Source organism: Vicia villosa, linkage group LG3 (assembly GCF_029867415.1).
Source record: "Vicia villosa cultivar HV-30 ecotype Madison, WI linkage group LG3, Vvil1.0, whole genome shotgun sequence".
In the NCBI taxonomy this organism is placed as follows: Eukaryota; Viridiplantae; Streptophyta; class Magnoliopsida; order Fabales; family Fabaceae; genus Vicia; species Vicia villosa.
The window spans coordinates 121,383,817-121,400,894 of NC_081182.1; positions in this window are offsets into that span (position 1 = coordinate 121,383,817).

Genomic DNA, 17,078 nt, shown 5'->3' on the forward strand with positions numbered 1-17,078 from the left:
TCCTATTTTTAAACTCTGACTGAACTTGACAAGATATACCTGCTTTTAGAAATTGGAAACTCAAACAAGAGAAACCAATTTTCTTCCAACATATCATGTGTATTATTTTCGCCACAAGTATTATTTATAAAAGTAATAAATTAGCATAAATCATCCCAGTAGCAGAACTAAACCTTCTTAAAAGATCATTAACAATTGAAATAATAACAACACTTAATACACAAGAATACATAACAAGAAAAACCTTAGTCACTCACCCATAAGCCTGATAATAAACCCCACAAAAAAATACATAATGGTATCGCGATGATTTATCTAAAATCCATTCTCAAATAATTTCAAATCGTCAGTCATAAAATAAGAGTCCAGTCACAGTTTAAAAATAGAAAAAATTATTAAAAGAGACACTAACAGGACTCGGTTAAATTTTATGAAAGATTAAATAAGGATTTTTTTCTCAGGGACTAATTTGGACTCTCCCTATTTTGTGATGCACTAAAATGGGTCTTCACTGACATTCATGTCCGGTTCAAAAGTTAAAAAAAACTCAGTTTAGAAAAATATTAGCAGAGGGACTAACATGACTCAGTTAAATTTTGTAAGAGATTTAATAGAGACCTTTTTATTCTCAAGGACTAATATGTTCTCTACAGTTTTTATGAGAGACTAAAATGGACCTTCACTCTTATAATTAATATATTTAATTAATATATTTAGTAAATCCATGTTATTACAATATTGTGATCCGCATGTTGGAACATTTTATATATAATTGAATATTCTTCGGTTAGAGTCTATTTTATCATAATTTTCCCTCCCAACAAATATTTATATGAATGTGTTGCTTAATAGCAATATAAAATATACTTATTTATTGATAAAAAATCTCATATATAATCTTACGATAATATTATAATTAATATATTATAACTATTCTTATTTATAGTTATAAATATTATAATTAATTAAATTTAAGTAATTGATAGGTAAAAAAATGTATTTCACTTCCATTCTCTTTCACTCTTGCTCTCCTTGGATTTCGTTGTATCTGTCGTATGCTTTCTCTCTCACTCTATCTGTTTGTTTTTCTTATCTAATTTAATTGTATGAATTTTATGCGATCAGCAATTGGTTCTCCGGAATGATAGTTTGATTCTTGCTGTGTTTTAGATCATGGAAATAAAATGCAATATTTGCTAGATCAAGTTTCAGAGTTATAAAATCATGATTCAACACTATATGGATAGTCATTCGAAAGTAGCTAGATTTAACTACAAGAAATGCAGAAGCCTTTTCAAGAGTAAGGCTGAAAAGAAACTTCATATCAAGACTGAAACCTGCAGCAAGATATGAGATAAAATACTTGTTTATAGTGGGTTTTTGTTTTTCAAGATTCTATTTCTGTGGTATACTATATGAAGCTTCCAAAACAAGAAAATGTGTTCAAAGCTATTGTTAAGGCTTCATATCAAGACTGAAACCTGCAGCAAGATATGAGATAAAATACTTGTTTATAGTGGGTTTTTGTTTTTCAAGATTCTATTTCTGTGGTATACTATATGAAGCTTCCAAAACAAGAAAATGTGTTCAAAGCTATTGTTAAGGTATACTATATGAATTTCTTACTTTGATTTCATAACATTCTATTTAGCTATTGTTAGTCCAATACAAGAAAATGTGTTCAAAGCTTCCAAAAAGAAAATGTGTTCAAAGCTTTTAATTATAAATATTCATAAGATAAATGACTTGTTATTTAAAGCGATGTGTGAATGTATTGTGTATTAACTCTATATCACTTACACCCTTGAAAAAAAAGGTATGTTTGTGTTAGTGTCCATATTCTAAACAAATACATTCACCAAATAAAAATTTGGACTGACATTTTTGATTATATTTGATTTATTATTTTTTAAAATTATTATTAGTGTCGACGTGTCAGAGTCGTGTCGGTGGTGTGCGTGTTTTGTAGTGTGCGTGTTTTGTAGTGTTTTGCATAAACCCGTTTCATCCATGGTGTCATTGTAGCAAATGATAAGAAATCCGTTTCATCCCTGGCTACTTTTTCACAAGTAAATAAAGTAGATTTTGGCTTCTTTTCTCTATGAATTTTGTAATACCCCAATTTTTAACAACAGAGTGTATTTTTTTCTTTCTATAATAAATTTTTTGAAATAAAAACATATGCAATCATCTTTAAAATAAATCAGAGTAAATCTTTTGTAAGACAATGATCAAACTACAAGACATCTTTTATAAATTGTGTTCTCAAGTAAAGGTTTAAGAACACAAATCAAACGTACCGTCTAAAACAACAAAATGAAAATCTTTAATTCAACGAATAAATAAATAATAAAGTATGAAAAATATTAAAAAAAAAATAAAGTGGAAGTAATTTTTAGGATTCATATATTGATTAAATTATGCTATACATACAAAAACATTATTACTCGACAGTGTTAAAATCATAAAAAATTTTACGAAAAAATCAATAAAATATAATCTTTTAAAATAACGTCAATATAAAAATATACAGATTAATATGTAATACAATTTTTTAATTAAAATTTACCATACAATTATTAATAACTTAAAGGAAGTTAATTGTAAAAAAAAAAAAACTTAAAAAAGTTATCGTAAGTGTAAATATACCATTCTTTATACTTAAATGTGTAATGGACTTTTTTTTAAGGTTTATAAACTTAATTTTGGTGATTGTTAGGATATATTTGCGTCTATTCGTTAGTGAATATCATGTTTATATAATATACAACTTAAATTTCAATATATTAGATAATTAAAAAAAATAATAAAAAATAAGTGCAAAATTATTTAAATGGAAAATACTAACATGTGATTAACATTCATTTCACAATTGTATAAGTAAAACTTGATTACAGATTTATTTGATAATTGTAGTAATAAAAATAGATTAATATTTCATTGTTAAATAAGTAATGATTTGCTTCCGGTTTCTAAATTTTTAAAAACTTTTTCATGTTAAATTTTTATCTATTTAAATAATTTTGTTTGTAAAAGAAATTAAAATAAATGGATGCCAACAAAAACATATAAATAGAATTTATATACGGTTAGTGTAGAATAAAATATGTCTATATATAATTAAAACAATGTTCTAAAGAAAATGTGTAAATTAAAGACAAAGTGTCTCTCTAGTTTTCATCATGCATTCTCATTCTTTCATCATGCATACACTTAATACATGCATTAATCATTATGTATTAAGTTATGACTTACTGCGCTAATGCACTTTGCATTATTTGAACTCCAATCATGGTTTCCTCCATTGCTAGAACATAGTCATGTATGTCACACCAGCAACCCCATTAAACACCTGCATTGCATTTTAATATCATTCATCTATCATTGTTATGATATTCAAGTCAATGTGCATGAGAACTATTTTAGAGATTGAAACACGTACTCTCATCATCATATTCGTATTAAGATATATATTTCATATATGAAACCTCAACCGGCCATTTCATTCTTGGCATAATCTTGAAACATCATATATATATATATATATATATATATATATATATATATATATATATATATATATATATATATATATATATATATATATATATATATATATATATATATATATATATATATATATATATATATATATATATATATGTATATATATATATATATATATGTTGAAATTTTATTGATATTTCATTAATCTATAAAAATTAACAGTGGTTAAACAATATTTTGATTGGTTTTGGAATATCTATATTATGATAGGTAGATATTAGACATCACAAGGTAGATGTACTTAAATAATGTGTTTTTTTATAAACAAAATGAATTAATAAGCGGCACAATGGGTGCATAACCCATCAATACAACTCGAAACTGATTGAAAAAAACACTCGCAAAAAAAGACTAACCACAACAAAGACTTGGAAAATTATTCCAATCCGACCAAGAATAATCAAAACTGCCCTTTTACCCACAAGAAACCACTCCCAAGACAACAATTTAAGCATCCCTAAACTAACGAAATTGTTCAAAATTTGCCCATAAAAAAGAATGAAATTCTTACAATTCCAAATCACCCAACAATAAGTTAAACCAAACAACCACTCTATATTACACTTAAAGATATTAAACCACAATACCTCCAAAGCTTGCAACCGAGCGGTGATAGAACTGGAAAAATCAACAAGGTCGACATGGAGCAACCAACAAAGTTTATTCCACCAAAGATTTGAAATTCGATAACCTCCAAAAAGATGCTCCAAATCTTCATTAAACATATAACAAAGAGGACAAACCAAGTCATGAACACATACTAAAATGCCCCGCCTAGTGAAATTCATTCTCGTCGGAAGTCTATTAAGAATCAATCTCCAACCAAATATCGCAATTTTACTAGGAACTTTTGCTCTCCAAAGACTCTTAAACATCGTACCACTATTTAAATCCAAAACAACATCCGCATTAAAAACCGCAAAAATGACCTTGTAACAAGATTTAACGGAGAATCCCTGCTTATGCCGGCATCAAACAAACCAATCTACTCGATCCCTCAAAGGTTGAACCGATTGAAGCAATAAAATTAAATCCAAAAAAATCACCGCCACAGGCGTAGGAAAAGAACTCAAGAAAAGATTTGGTTGCCAAACCCGCACGTCATCCAACCAAGAACTAAAATCCACCACTTTCACGTGATCCAGAGAGGAAAGAAGAAACAAAGAAGGAAATTGAACGCAAAGCTAGCTTCCCCAAGAAAAATATCGTGCCAAAAATCAATATTATTACCACTCCCAAGCTTGCACACAATAGAATCCTTGAACCAATTTTCCATTGGCGAAATCTCTGACACACCTGATCAGTGGTTTTCACACAAATATTTATCTTTTTTTTTAAGTATGTTTAAGTTATGTTATTGAGTGTTTTATTTCTTTATTCGTCATTTTATGCTTTGGTTGCATGTTTTAATGTTTTCAGGTTCATATGGAGAAATCAGAGTAAATCAGTGCAAAACTCGGAGTTTCGAAGGAATTTCAAAAATATGCTACAGGAGGCCTGACACGGGTGGCCGTGTTGCCCAACACGGGCCGTGTCAGGAAGAGGGCGCAAGAAGTTGGAAAAACAGTGGTGCAACACGGGTGCCCGTGTTGCTCAACACGGCCCGTGTTGCTAAGCCTGGGACTTGGATCTTGAAAAATAAATGACAGGGGACCAACACGGGTGCCCGTGTTGCACAACACGGCCCGTGTTGGGTTTGACGTTGATTTCAGTGATTTTTATTATTCAGTTCAGTGGTTGGCCTGCAGGGGTGTTTTTGGGATTTCCAACCAACTTAAGTGAGTCTGCACTATTTAGGAGGGTTTTCAAGATGAATTAGGGATCTTTTTGCCACACGAAGAATTGGAGGATTGAGAGAAAAAGCCTATGCAATTGGAGAAGAACAGAGAACTCTCATGAGCGGAAGCCATTGAAGATCAAAGTTCATCATCTCTATTGTAATGTCTTTATTTGATATCTTTGTAATTTCTTTGGATGATATGAGTAGCTAAACCCCCCAATGCTAGGGGGGTGTCCCTGATTAACATTTGTGGTGATTTTGAATTCCGAATTTCAATAACATATTTCTCTTTTACATTCAATTTAATGGTATAAGGTTTTTAATGCTTTCCTCGTCGGACCAACTGGATTGATGTATGACTGACAATTAGGATTGACCTCCATTGTTAGGGTTTTTATACCATTATATTATAGTAGATATCACCTAGGACTAGGGATACCCTATAATAACCGGATTGTTCTTGATTATAATAATACTTGATTTGATCACTAATTTCGAAGGACTTTGGGATTAGGATTTCAATGTTCAAAGGTTTGCCCACTAAGGACTTAGGAGCAAATACCCTAAAGAACCGGTAATTGATAAGTTGAATTTTGTTAATGAAACAAGGATTCAGAATTGTTACATATGTTAATGCACACACCTACCCTGGCATGTTACTCATATTTGGCTAAATCATCCTTTTTAAGTTTATTTGCAATTTAATTCATCATTATAAAAACCAAAACCCCCAAGGCTTTTTGTTTAATTTAATTCCTAATAACTCTATAATATCACGCAGTCCTTGAGATCGATATTCGGGGAATTTTCCCTTTATTACTACAGAGGCAAAATAGTACACTTGCTATTTTTCCGATCAAGTTTTTGGCGCCGTTGCCGGGGACTGCCGAAAATTATAGAGTTTTTAGTTTATTTCAATTAGAATTTTGTTGCTCTGCGACTAAAATTTTATTTTCTGAAAACAATTTTTTTTTAAAAAAATAAAAATAAAAATAAAAATAAATACATATATTTTATTTGACTTTTGTTCTTCATTCTAATAATTGTCTAATCTGTTTATGCGAGGTAAGGCCTCAGCAGAATTTCTTTTTGACGCAGAAATTGAAAGGACTTTTCACACAAGGCGCAGACAAGCTCGTCAAGCTAAACTGGAATCTGAGGAAGAAGTGGTTTCAGTTCATTCTGGTTCAGACACCGAAAGCGAAGAAGAGATCATGGGCGAGGTACCACCACCTGAGAGACTTCTCGGAGACTATGGTGCTAGAAACACACCGGGAGGAAGACTAACTATTCTCAACCAACCGGTGAATGTTCCTAATTTTCAATTGCATTCAAGCACCATCACTCAGCTCGAAAGAAAGCCTTTCACCGGAAAGGTTAATGAAGATGCAAACAAGCACCTACAGAGGTTTCTGACCATGAGTACAACTCTAAAAATTGAAGGTCATACAGAAGAGGCCAAGAAGCTGAGAATGTTCCCATTCACCTTGGCAGAAGAAGCAGAAGAGTGGTTTTATTCCCTTCCAGCGGGCAGCATTACATCATGGGAAGAGATGGAAAAAGCTTTCTTAAATGAGTATTTTCCCGCATCGGTATTTATAAGGAAGAGGTATGACATTCTGAATTTCAAGCAGAAGGAGGGTGAGCCCTTAGGAGATGCCTACAAAAGATTCAAAAGAATTCTAGTGGCATGTCCCACTCACAATATGGACAAGACTGAACAGATGCAAGTATTTGTCAATGGGCTCAAAATGAAAACAAAGCAGTTAATTGATACAGCAGCTGGAGGCTCGATAAATTTCACAACAGCCTCAGGCATCATAAAAATCATTGAAGCAATAGCTGCAAATGAGCATTTGGAATTGTATGACAGGTGTGCTAGCAAACCGGAAGGAATCATTGATCTCAAGCTGGAGACTTCTAAAACTCGGGTTGAAAATGCGATAGCCGCAGAAGTGGAAAAGAAATTGAAGGCTATGAATATAGATAAACGACAGGTGGCTCAAGTTCAACAAGCTCAACCTGTCAGCTGTGAAATCTGTAATGGCCCACACCAAACGGTGTACTGTTTTGCTACTCCCAAGCAGATTGAAGAAATCAAATTCCTAAGGCAAAACAACCCGTATTCTAACACCTATAATCCAGGGTGGAAGAATCATCCAAATTTTGCTTGGAAAGATCAACAACAACAAGGTAGCCAGAAGGCAGAGTGGGAAGTGGCAATTGAAAGATTAGCTGGGCAGTGTTCTCAGTTCCAAGAAGAAACAAGAAACAACCACAGAAACACTTCGGCCTCAATTAAAAATCTGGAAGTTCAAGTGGGGCAGATAGCACAGCATCTCACTCTACAGGCCTAAGGTACCCTTCCGAGCTCAACTGTGAAAAATCCGAAAGACCAAGAGAAGATTAATGCTGTTACTACAAGAAGTAGGAGAGTAGCAGAGTCTGAAAAAGAAAAAGAGGAAATAGATGACCCTATGGTAATAGAGGTGGATCTGGAAATAAGAGAGAATCCAAAAGAGCCAGAAGTTGTGGTGCCACCGGTTAAACCAATTGAAGAAAAAAATAAGAAAGACGCGGAACCGGTGATAAAACTGCCCTTCCCCTCCAGAGTGACAAAGAAGGGTTCAAGAGAGAAAGACTTTGAGAAGTTTACTAAATTGTTCAAAAAGTTAGAGGTAAATCTACCATTCTTTGAAGCACTTGAGCACATGCCTTTATACAAGAAATTTATGAAGGAGGTGTTGGGGAAAAAGAGATCACTAGGAGGAGAACCAAAAATTGCAACGGAGAAGTGTGGTATAGTTTCGACAGCAAGAAAGATCCCAATAAAGAGGAAAGACCCTGGGGCGGTGGCGATAGCATGCACTATCAAGAATATAGCATTTAAAAAGGTACTCCTCGATTCTGGGTCTAGTGTGAGTTTAATGCCTTTGTCCATTTTCAAAAAGCTTGAATTAGAAAAGATTAGTGAAAGTAAGACACAGTTAAGGTTCGATGATCACACCGTCAAGAAATCCTATGGGGTAGCTGAAGATGTATTAGTGGAAGTTGATAAGTTTGTATTCCCTGTTGACTTCCACATCATGGATATTCCGGAAGACGAAGAAACCCCTATCCTTCTTGGGAGACCATTTTTGTCGACAGGTCGCTGCAACTTCGACATAGAAAAAGGGACACTAACACTGAAATCATTTGATGAAGAAGTAACCTTGAAGATGTTAGGAGTCAAGAAAAATAGGGCAGGTGTGGATGAGAAAACTTCAGCTGGTATGACAGAAGGTGAAAAAGAAGACAAAAATCCTAAAAATCTCCAAGAAAAAGTTTCAAGCATAGCCTCTCGGTTGGAACCAACTTATGCTGCTGTCAAAAGTCCTAAGAAAGCTAAGGAAGTCAAGAAGAATGTGGGAAGTAAATTGAAGAGGATGGTTATCCATGCTTTTCATCTTCATGAGTTCGTGGTTGCGGAAGTGGTGAGCAACAAGGTTTGGAAAATGAAATACCCTCCATAATAAAGGGTAATGGACCGTCGAGCCATGCGACGTAAAACGAAGCGCTTCGTGGGAGGCAACCCACGATTTTAATAATTAATTTCTCTGTTTTTTATTTTATTTTCAGGAAATAAAAGAGGACGTCTCTGGTGAAAGCTTTGAAGTGATCATTAGAGCCAATTACCCTCTGTGAGTCACCTCTCTCAGGCTCGTTCTGAAACATTGAGGCCAATGTTTAGTTCAAGTTTGGGGGAGGCTCTTCTCTCTTCTCTTTGCATCTTATTTTTATGTTATTTTTATGTTATTGGTATGATGTGAAACCATAAAGTGAATTCTGCCCAAATTTTGACCGAAATTTTAATTTTTGTTGAAGAAGTTTTGATCCTAAAGAGCGGTCGGGAATAGTATATAGAGATGAAGCGAGGATTGTTTGAGGACAGGAAGTGCGGAATAATGTGACAAGAGGTTTGTTTAAGCACCCTTGAGTCCCTGAAAGAGATACGAGTCTAACGTGTAGATTTGCACCATAGTACTTGTCTCCTGAGAAGTACTTATCGAGTAGTTTATTGATACAGTCTGGCATAATTCAGATTCACTTGCATGATGACTGGTTGAGAAAAAAAAGAGAGATATAAAGTTGGCACCAAATGATGAAAAGGCGGTAAAAGGCAATCGGCTCGCTAAGTTGGGTAACCCTCACCCGGTTATTCAGCCCAAAGGAGATTGAACCCCAAACGTCGTCCAAAAGGACAATATATAACTGCAAAGTTTGAAAATTTCATCGGTAATAAAAAGTAGCCAATGCTGCTAGTTTGGTGCCAGGAAAAGAAAATAAGAAGCCTCGACTCGTCTCATGCAAGTGATGATTATTATAAGAAATGCAGTGCCTTAATATGATTGTCCGAATGAAAGAGGAGGAAAATCGGAAAGAGACTTAAGTGCAAAGCATAGTTGGAGAGGTATCCGAAACGGGAGCTTGAGGTTTAATGTGGTAACAAAACTCGTCGCGTCATGTGAATGCCGAACCAACTGTTTCTTGATCAATACAGACGGATATCTCACGTATGAACACCGTGTGCTTTGAGGGTCATTAACTTTTGTAATTGTCGCTTGAGGTCAAGCAACAGTTTAAGTTTGGGGGAGTTTGATCAGTGGTTTTCACACAAATATTTATCGTTGTTTTTAAGTATGTTTAAGTTATGTTATTGAGTGTTTTATTTCTTTATTCGTCATTTTATGCTTTGGTTGCATGTTTTAATGTTTTCAGGTTCATATGGAGAAATCGGAGTAAATCAGTGCAAAACTCGGAGTTTCGAAGGAATTTCAAAAATATGCTACAGGAGGCCTGACACGGGTGGCCGTGTTGCCCAACACGGGCCGTGTCAGGAAGAGGGCGCAAGAAGTTGGAAAAACAGTGGTGCAACACGGGTGCCCGTGTTGCTCAACACGGCCCGTGTTGCTAAGCCTGGGACTTGGATCTTGAAAAATAAATGACAGGGGACCAACACGGGTGCCCGTGTTGCACAACACGGCCCGTGTTGGGTTTGACGCTGATTTCAGTGATTTTTATTATTCAGTTCAGTGGTTGGCCTGCAGGGGTGTTTTTGGGATTTCCAACCAACTTAAGTGAGTCTACACTATTTAGGAGGGTTTTCAAGATGAATTAGGGATCTTTTTGCCACACGAAGAATTGGAGGATTGAGAGAAGAAGCCTATGCAATTGGAGAAGAACAGAGAACTCTCATGAGCGGAAGCCATTGAAGATCAAAGTTCATCATCTCTATTGTAATGTCTTTATTTGTTATCTTTGTAATTTCTTTGGATGATATGAGTAGCTAAACCCCCCAATGCTAGGGGGGTGTCCCTGATTAACATTTGTGGTGATTTTGAATTTCGAATTTCAATAACATATTTCTCTTTTACATTCAATTTAATGGTATAAGGTTTTTAATGCTTTCCTCGTCGGACCAACTGGATTGATGTATGACTGACAATTAGGATTGACCTCCATTGTTAGGGTTTTTATACCATTATATTATAGTAGATATCACCTAGGACTAGGGATACCCTATAATAACCGGATTGTTCTTGATTATAATAATACTTGATTTGATCACTAATTTTGAAGGACTTTGGGATTAGGATTTCAATGTTCAAAGGTTTGCCCACTAAGGACTTAGGAGCAAATACCCTAAAGAACCGGTAATTGATAAGTTGAATTTTGTTAATGAAACAAGGATTCAGAATTGTTACATATGTTAATGCACACACCTACCCTGGCATGTTACTCATATTTGGCTAAATCATCCTTTTTAAGTTTATTTGCAATTTAATTCATCATTATAAAAACCAAAACCCCCAAGGCTTTTTGTTTAATTGAATTCCTAATAACTCTATAATATCACGCAGTCCTTGAGATCGATATTCGGGGAATTTTCCCTTTATTACTACAGAGGCAAAATAGTACACTTGCTATTTTTCCGATCAACACCCACCGAACAAATGTCCCTCCACCAAATAGAGTCTCTCTCAGAAACATAAGAAGCCCCACAATTGAGCATGAGATTTTTAATGATATCGAACCTACAAAAAAGAATGTTAGTCCAAAAAGAATTCCCCTCATCTAAAATCCTCCACTTCCATTTAAAAAGAAGCGCAAGATTAAATATTCCAAAATGCTTAACTCCAAGCTCTTTCCTTCTTTGATAAGCACACTGAAATTCTAGTATGACATCCTCAAGATGTCACTCAAGATGTCAAGATATTTGTTCTATTATTGGCTTAGCAAAGGCAGAACATAAAAGATCCCCAATTTTAAATACCCCTAATAAGGAGTCCATGAGTACAGGGATCATGTATATTCAGTCAACATAACCAGATTGTAATATTTATTGGTTATGTACAAGGAACAACTATCAAACCTAAAACTGATGTTATACGCGATGTTACAACATCCAAGACTTCACAGACAATACAATTCAGAAGATAAATAACACTGTGAATTGTTAACCCAGTTCGGTTTAACTACCTACTTTGGGGGCTACCAAGCCAGGAAGAAGATTTCACTATCAGTAGTACTATTTTATATAAACAACCTCTGGTTTATAGATAAACAACCTCTAGTTTACCTAGTCACTACAAAATGAAACCTTTATCTTAGAACTCCATCTAAGACAAGAGAACCTCTGCTCACTCCCTAGTGATACCTAACTGTTACAACCCTGCAACATCTATTTAAACAATTAACAATGAACAATAACTTGATCTTGCTTTACAGCTTCAATCAAGAACATAATACTCAACTCTTACCTACAGGTTTCGAGTGAGAACAATAACTTCTCTTACCTACAAGTTTCGAGAAGGAAATGGAAGCCATCCCACAACCTGGGTGGTCTACCTATAGAAACCCTAATGACTACATCTTTTCTAAACATGGTTTTCTATATTTTTTTGTATCAAACTAGGTTACTATTTATAACCTATTCCCAATTGTACTTGGGCTTACAAATCGCAGCACCCTGACTATTACAAATCTTCAGATATCTTCTGCTAAAAGAAAGGTCTTTAATAACAAGTTTCCTAATTTATCTCCTAAATTAGAAATTGATGAATCTTCAATATTCTGATTTGATTCTTTGATATTCTGACTTGATTTTATTGACCTTTAAATCTGCGCCACATTGGATTACATAATATTCATAGAATATTATGTATCAGTTGAGAATCAAACTTAATCTTCATTCCAGTTTTGCAGGCGTGATGTCGTTAGTTGATGTCATGACATTCCATATAACATCTTGCTTTTGTACTTGTTTGTTCTTTTATATTTGCAAGATTTATACACTGTATTATATTTTGCTGCTATTATGTTTTAGTCAAACATAGATGCCAATCAGCCAATAAACACATCAACACACACTTTATTCTAACTCACCCAATTTATCTTCCTACTCTCTTCCCCTCCACCTCAAAGAAACACCCTTTGAATCAAAATAAATTCACGAATAACCGCTTGAGGTGCTTTGTAAAACGAAAGAAAGAAGGTGGGTAAACTCGACAAAATAGAATTGAAAAGAACCACCCGACCCCCAATTGATAAGTGTTTATTATGCCAACTTAAAGTCCGTTTCTCAACTTCGAAATCAACCGTTTCTACATCTTTATTCTCCTTGGGTTCACTCCAATGGGAATACCAAGAAACGTGAAAGTTGTTGAACCAATATTATAATAAAGAAAAGTGGCCACCGCTTGAATGAAATCATCTTCCAAATTCATCCCTATAATCTTACTCTTCGATAAATTGACATGGAGCTTGAAAACCAACTAAAAACCTCTAAGGATCGCCTTAATGCTCCAAATATTATTCCAAGAGTCATCATCAATTAATAAAGTGTCATCGGCAAATTGGAGAATTTCAAAGTGAGTTTTCTCATCAACTCTAAAACCATGATACTCATCTGAAATAAAATCCTTATTCATCAAAGCCGCTAGACCTTCCGCCACCAATAAGAAAAGAAAAGGGGAAAGAAGATCTCCTTGTCTAAGACCCCTACAAACTTCAAAATCTTTTGTCGGGCTCCCATTAAAAATAATAGACATGGAACTCTTAAAAACCAAGGCCTCCATCTGATTCCACTTTGCACCGAAACCCATCCTTCTTAACATATATCTCAAAAAATCCCAAGAAACGCAATCATTAGCCTTTTCAAAATCAACCTTCACCAACTAACACTTCTTCTTCTTCCTTTTCGTCAAATCCAATATCTCCTTTACAACAAAAACTCTGTCAAGCATATTCCTAGATGGAATGAAAGCTGGCATTTAAATATTAGCTTATCCATCATCCCTTTTAGCCTTGAAGCAAGAAACTTTGAAAGAATTTTATACAAACTACCAATAAGACAAATCATACGAAAACCATCTATAGAAAGAGAATTATCTACCTTAGGGATCAAATCAATGAACAAAGCGATCACCGCCTTAAGAAGAATAGAATCGGAATGAAATTTGTTTACGAACCTTATGATGTCCTCCTTGACGAACTCCCAACAAGCTTTGAAGAAACTAAAACTAAAACCAACCAGACCCGGGATTTTGTCACCGTCACAATTCTAAATGACCTCTCTAACTCCCGCCTCCAAAAAAGAACACTCAAGACCCAAGTCATCCTCAAAATAAATGGTTTTGAAAGAAATCCCATAGAGATTTGGTCTAGCCTCCATCGGTTCATGAAAACATGACTCAAAGTGTACCTTGATTTCTTTTTTAACCTCCTCCACCTTATCAATCTAACCTCTATCTGAATTAAGACCCACTATTGAATTTCTCGCAATCCTAATTTTCATAGCCTTGTGAAAAAACCTAGGGTGGGAATCTCCTTCCACAAACCAAGTACTTCTTTCTTTTTGAGGAAGAAAACCCTCCTTAGCCTTAACTACATTCCAAACTCTAGAAGAAGCAAGAGTTCTTCTAGAAACCAAAGAATCAACATCCACCGTATCATTACTAACCTCCGTATAGTCCAAAACATTTAAATCTTTAACTGCCTCACCGTCCTCAAGATTAAGATAACCATAAATCTCCATATTCCACAATCTCAACTTTCCACGCATACCCCTTAACTTTTCCTTCAAAACATAAGTCGCCCTACCTCTCCCGTTTAGCGACTTCCACGCAATCTCAACAAAAAGAATAAAATCCTCATGTTTCGTCCAATCATTGAATAATTTAAATGGTTTTGGATCCCAATCTTTCACACACCCTTTAATCCAAATTGGACATATGGTAGGAAAGATCACTCGGACCTATGACCTGACCATCAATCTTCCAAACCTCCATCAAACAATTAGAGACTAAGAATCTATCCAACCGACTCATAGCACCCCTATCTCGACTAAACCAAGTGAACTTTTTACCAACCGCTCTCGCATCCACAACTTCAAGGTTCTCGATAAAATCATTAAACTCCTCCGTCTCCTGCCCCAAGAGAGTCAATGATCTCCCTTTTCTCTCCTTCAAACGTCTAATAGCATTAAAATCACCTCAAAAACATCACATACCCTCCGCAAACCTAGATTTCCGATCCACTAACTCCTTCCACATCAACCTCTTCTTGGTAATCAAACACGAAGAATAAACATTGATAACATAGACATTCAAACCTCTCCACATCCCATTAATCCCCACTTAACCAATCACCAGAAAAACTAGAGATTAAAGCAAAAGTACATTTCCTCCACATAGAAAGTATACATCCAAATATGCCACGAGACGGTCTAAAAGACCACTCCACATTAGTACCTCCCCATAATTTAAAGACCAGACTATCAGTAATACTATCAACTTTAACTTCTTTAAGTAAACATAAGTCATAGCCTTCCCTTTTAATAAGAAAACTCAATTGTTTTCTCTTATTTAGACAACCACTCCCACACATATTTAAAGAACAATATTCATGTAAAACCTGAAAAAACTGCCTTCCCCTTAACAGAACCAACCTCATCTCTTTTCTCCAACTCATTGATTGTTGCTACATGAAGTAAAATTGCATCACAAAATGCAGCAGAAATATATTTTTTCCTTTAGTGATCCTTACGAATGGGCATGATCAGTTATAGAAATTGTTACCTCTTGTGGAGATTGAAACCTTTGATTCTGAATCGGAGGAGCGATCACGAGCGTTGATGAAGAACAACGCCTCTACTCAGTCCACATGAAGAGATCCCTTCAGCCTCAGTGCTAGCTAATTTGAATGAAGGCTTTGAGTGAGAGAGAAGAAATACGTCTAGGGTTTCTCAGATAGAATTTTTATCAAGACAAATGTTTATGAACAAGGGTTCTATTTATAGAACCACTCGTGTGGACTACAACCTAAACGCCTAATTAAAGCTGAAAGCTAAAAGCCCAATTAAGCCTACGAGCATCATACCTTATGATGCACCGTATATCACTTAAGCGCGTGATACTTTACTGAAGGATAGAAAAACACTTAGAAATGGGGGTTTGAATAAGTGTGACTTTAAAAACTCTTAAGATAAAAACAATTGCACGGTGATTTTTATCCTGGTTCGTTATTAACGAAACTACTCCAGTCCACCCCCTTAGAGTGATTTACCTCAACTGAGGATTTAATCCACTAATCAATCTTGATTACAATGGTTTTCCACTTAGCCAACTTCTAAGTCTTCTAGAGTATACTGATCACAACTTGATCACTCTAGGAAATCAAACACTGAGACAACTTCTAAGTCTTCTAGAGTATTCTGATCACAACTTGATCACTCTAGGAACCTTTTACAAATCAATGTAAAATAAATATTACAAGTGTACAATATGCTTCTTATAAAGCTATAATCATAACTGTGATATTTCTCTTAAGATCTAAGCTTAACACTCACTAAATATTACAAGTTATGTGAGGTTGAAGATGAAGTTTGAAAGCTTTTTGTTTTAGCAGCATTTCAGCAAGATGATAGCGTATTAAGAGTTTGTAGTTTGTTAACCTTTGCTTCTCATCAGAAACTTCATATTTATAGGCATTCTGAGAAGATGACCGTTGGGAGCATTTAATGCGTTGCGTGTGTCGTATAGATTTGCATTTAATGTTTCACTCTTTTGTCAACTACCTCGAGCCTTGCTTTTCCTGATTTTACTGACTTTGCCTTTAATAGCTTATAACGTTCCTTTTGTCAGTCAGCGTAGCCTGCCATCTTGTACTTGATTCTGATTCTTAATTTGTTGAAACAACGTTTGAATATTCAGAGTCAATACAGCTTGGTGCAGAGCATCTTTTTGTCTTCTGACCTTGAAGTGCTTCTAGCGTGATACCATAAGAACTTCAGTGCTTCTGCTTCTGAACTCATGTTCTTCTGATGCTTCAATAGACCATGTTTTGATTCTGCTTGACCATCTTCTGATATCTTGCGAGAGCATGTTCTTATGTTGCAATCTTGAACTTCTTGAGCCATAGCTTCTTAACGCTTATTTGTGCATACTCTTTATATATTTCCTGAAATGGAAAATGCATAGGATTAGAGAATCATATTGTCTTACACAAAATTCATATACATTGTTATCATCAAAACTAAGAATATTGATCAGAACAAATCTTGTTCTAATAATCTCCCCCTTTTTGATGATGACAAAAACATATATAATTGATATGAATTTGCAATCAGAATATCAGATGACTAAAGACAATTACACAGATATAGCATAAGCATATAATCAGAGTGTGTGAA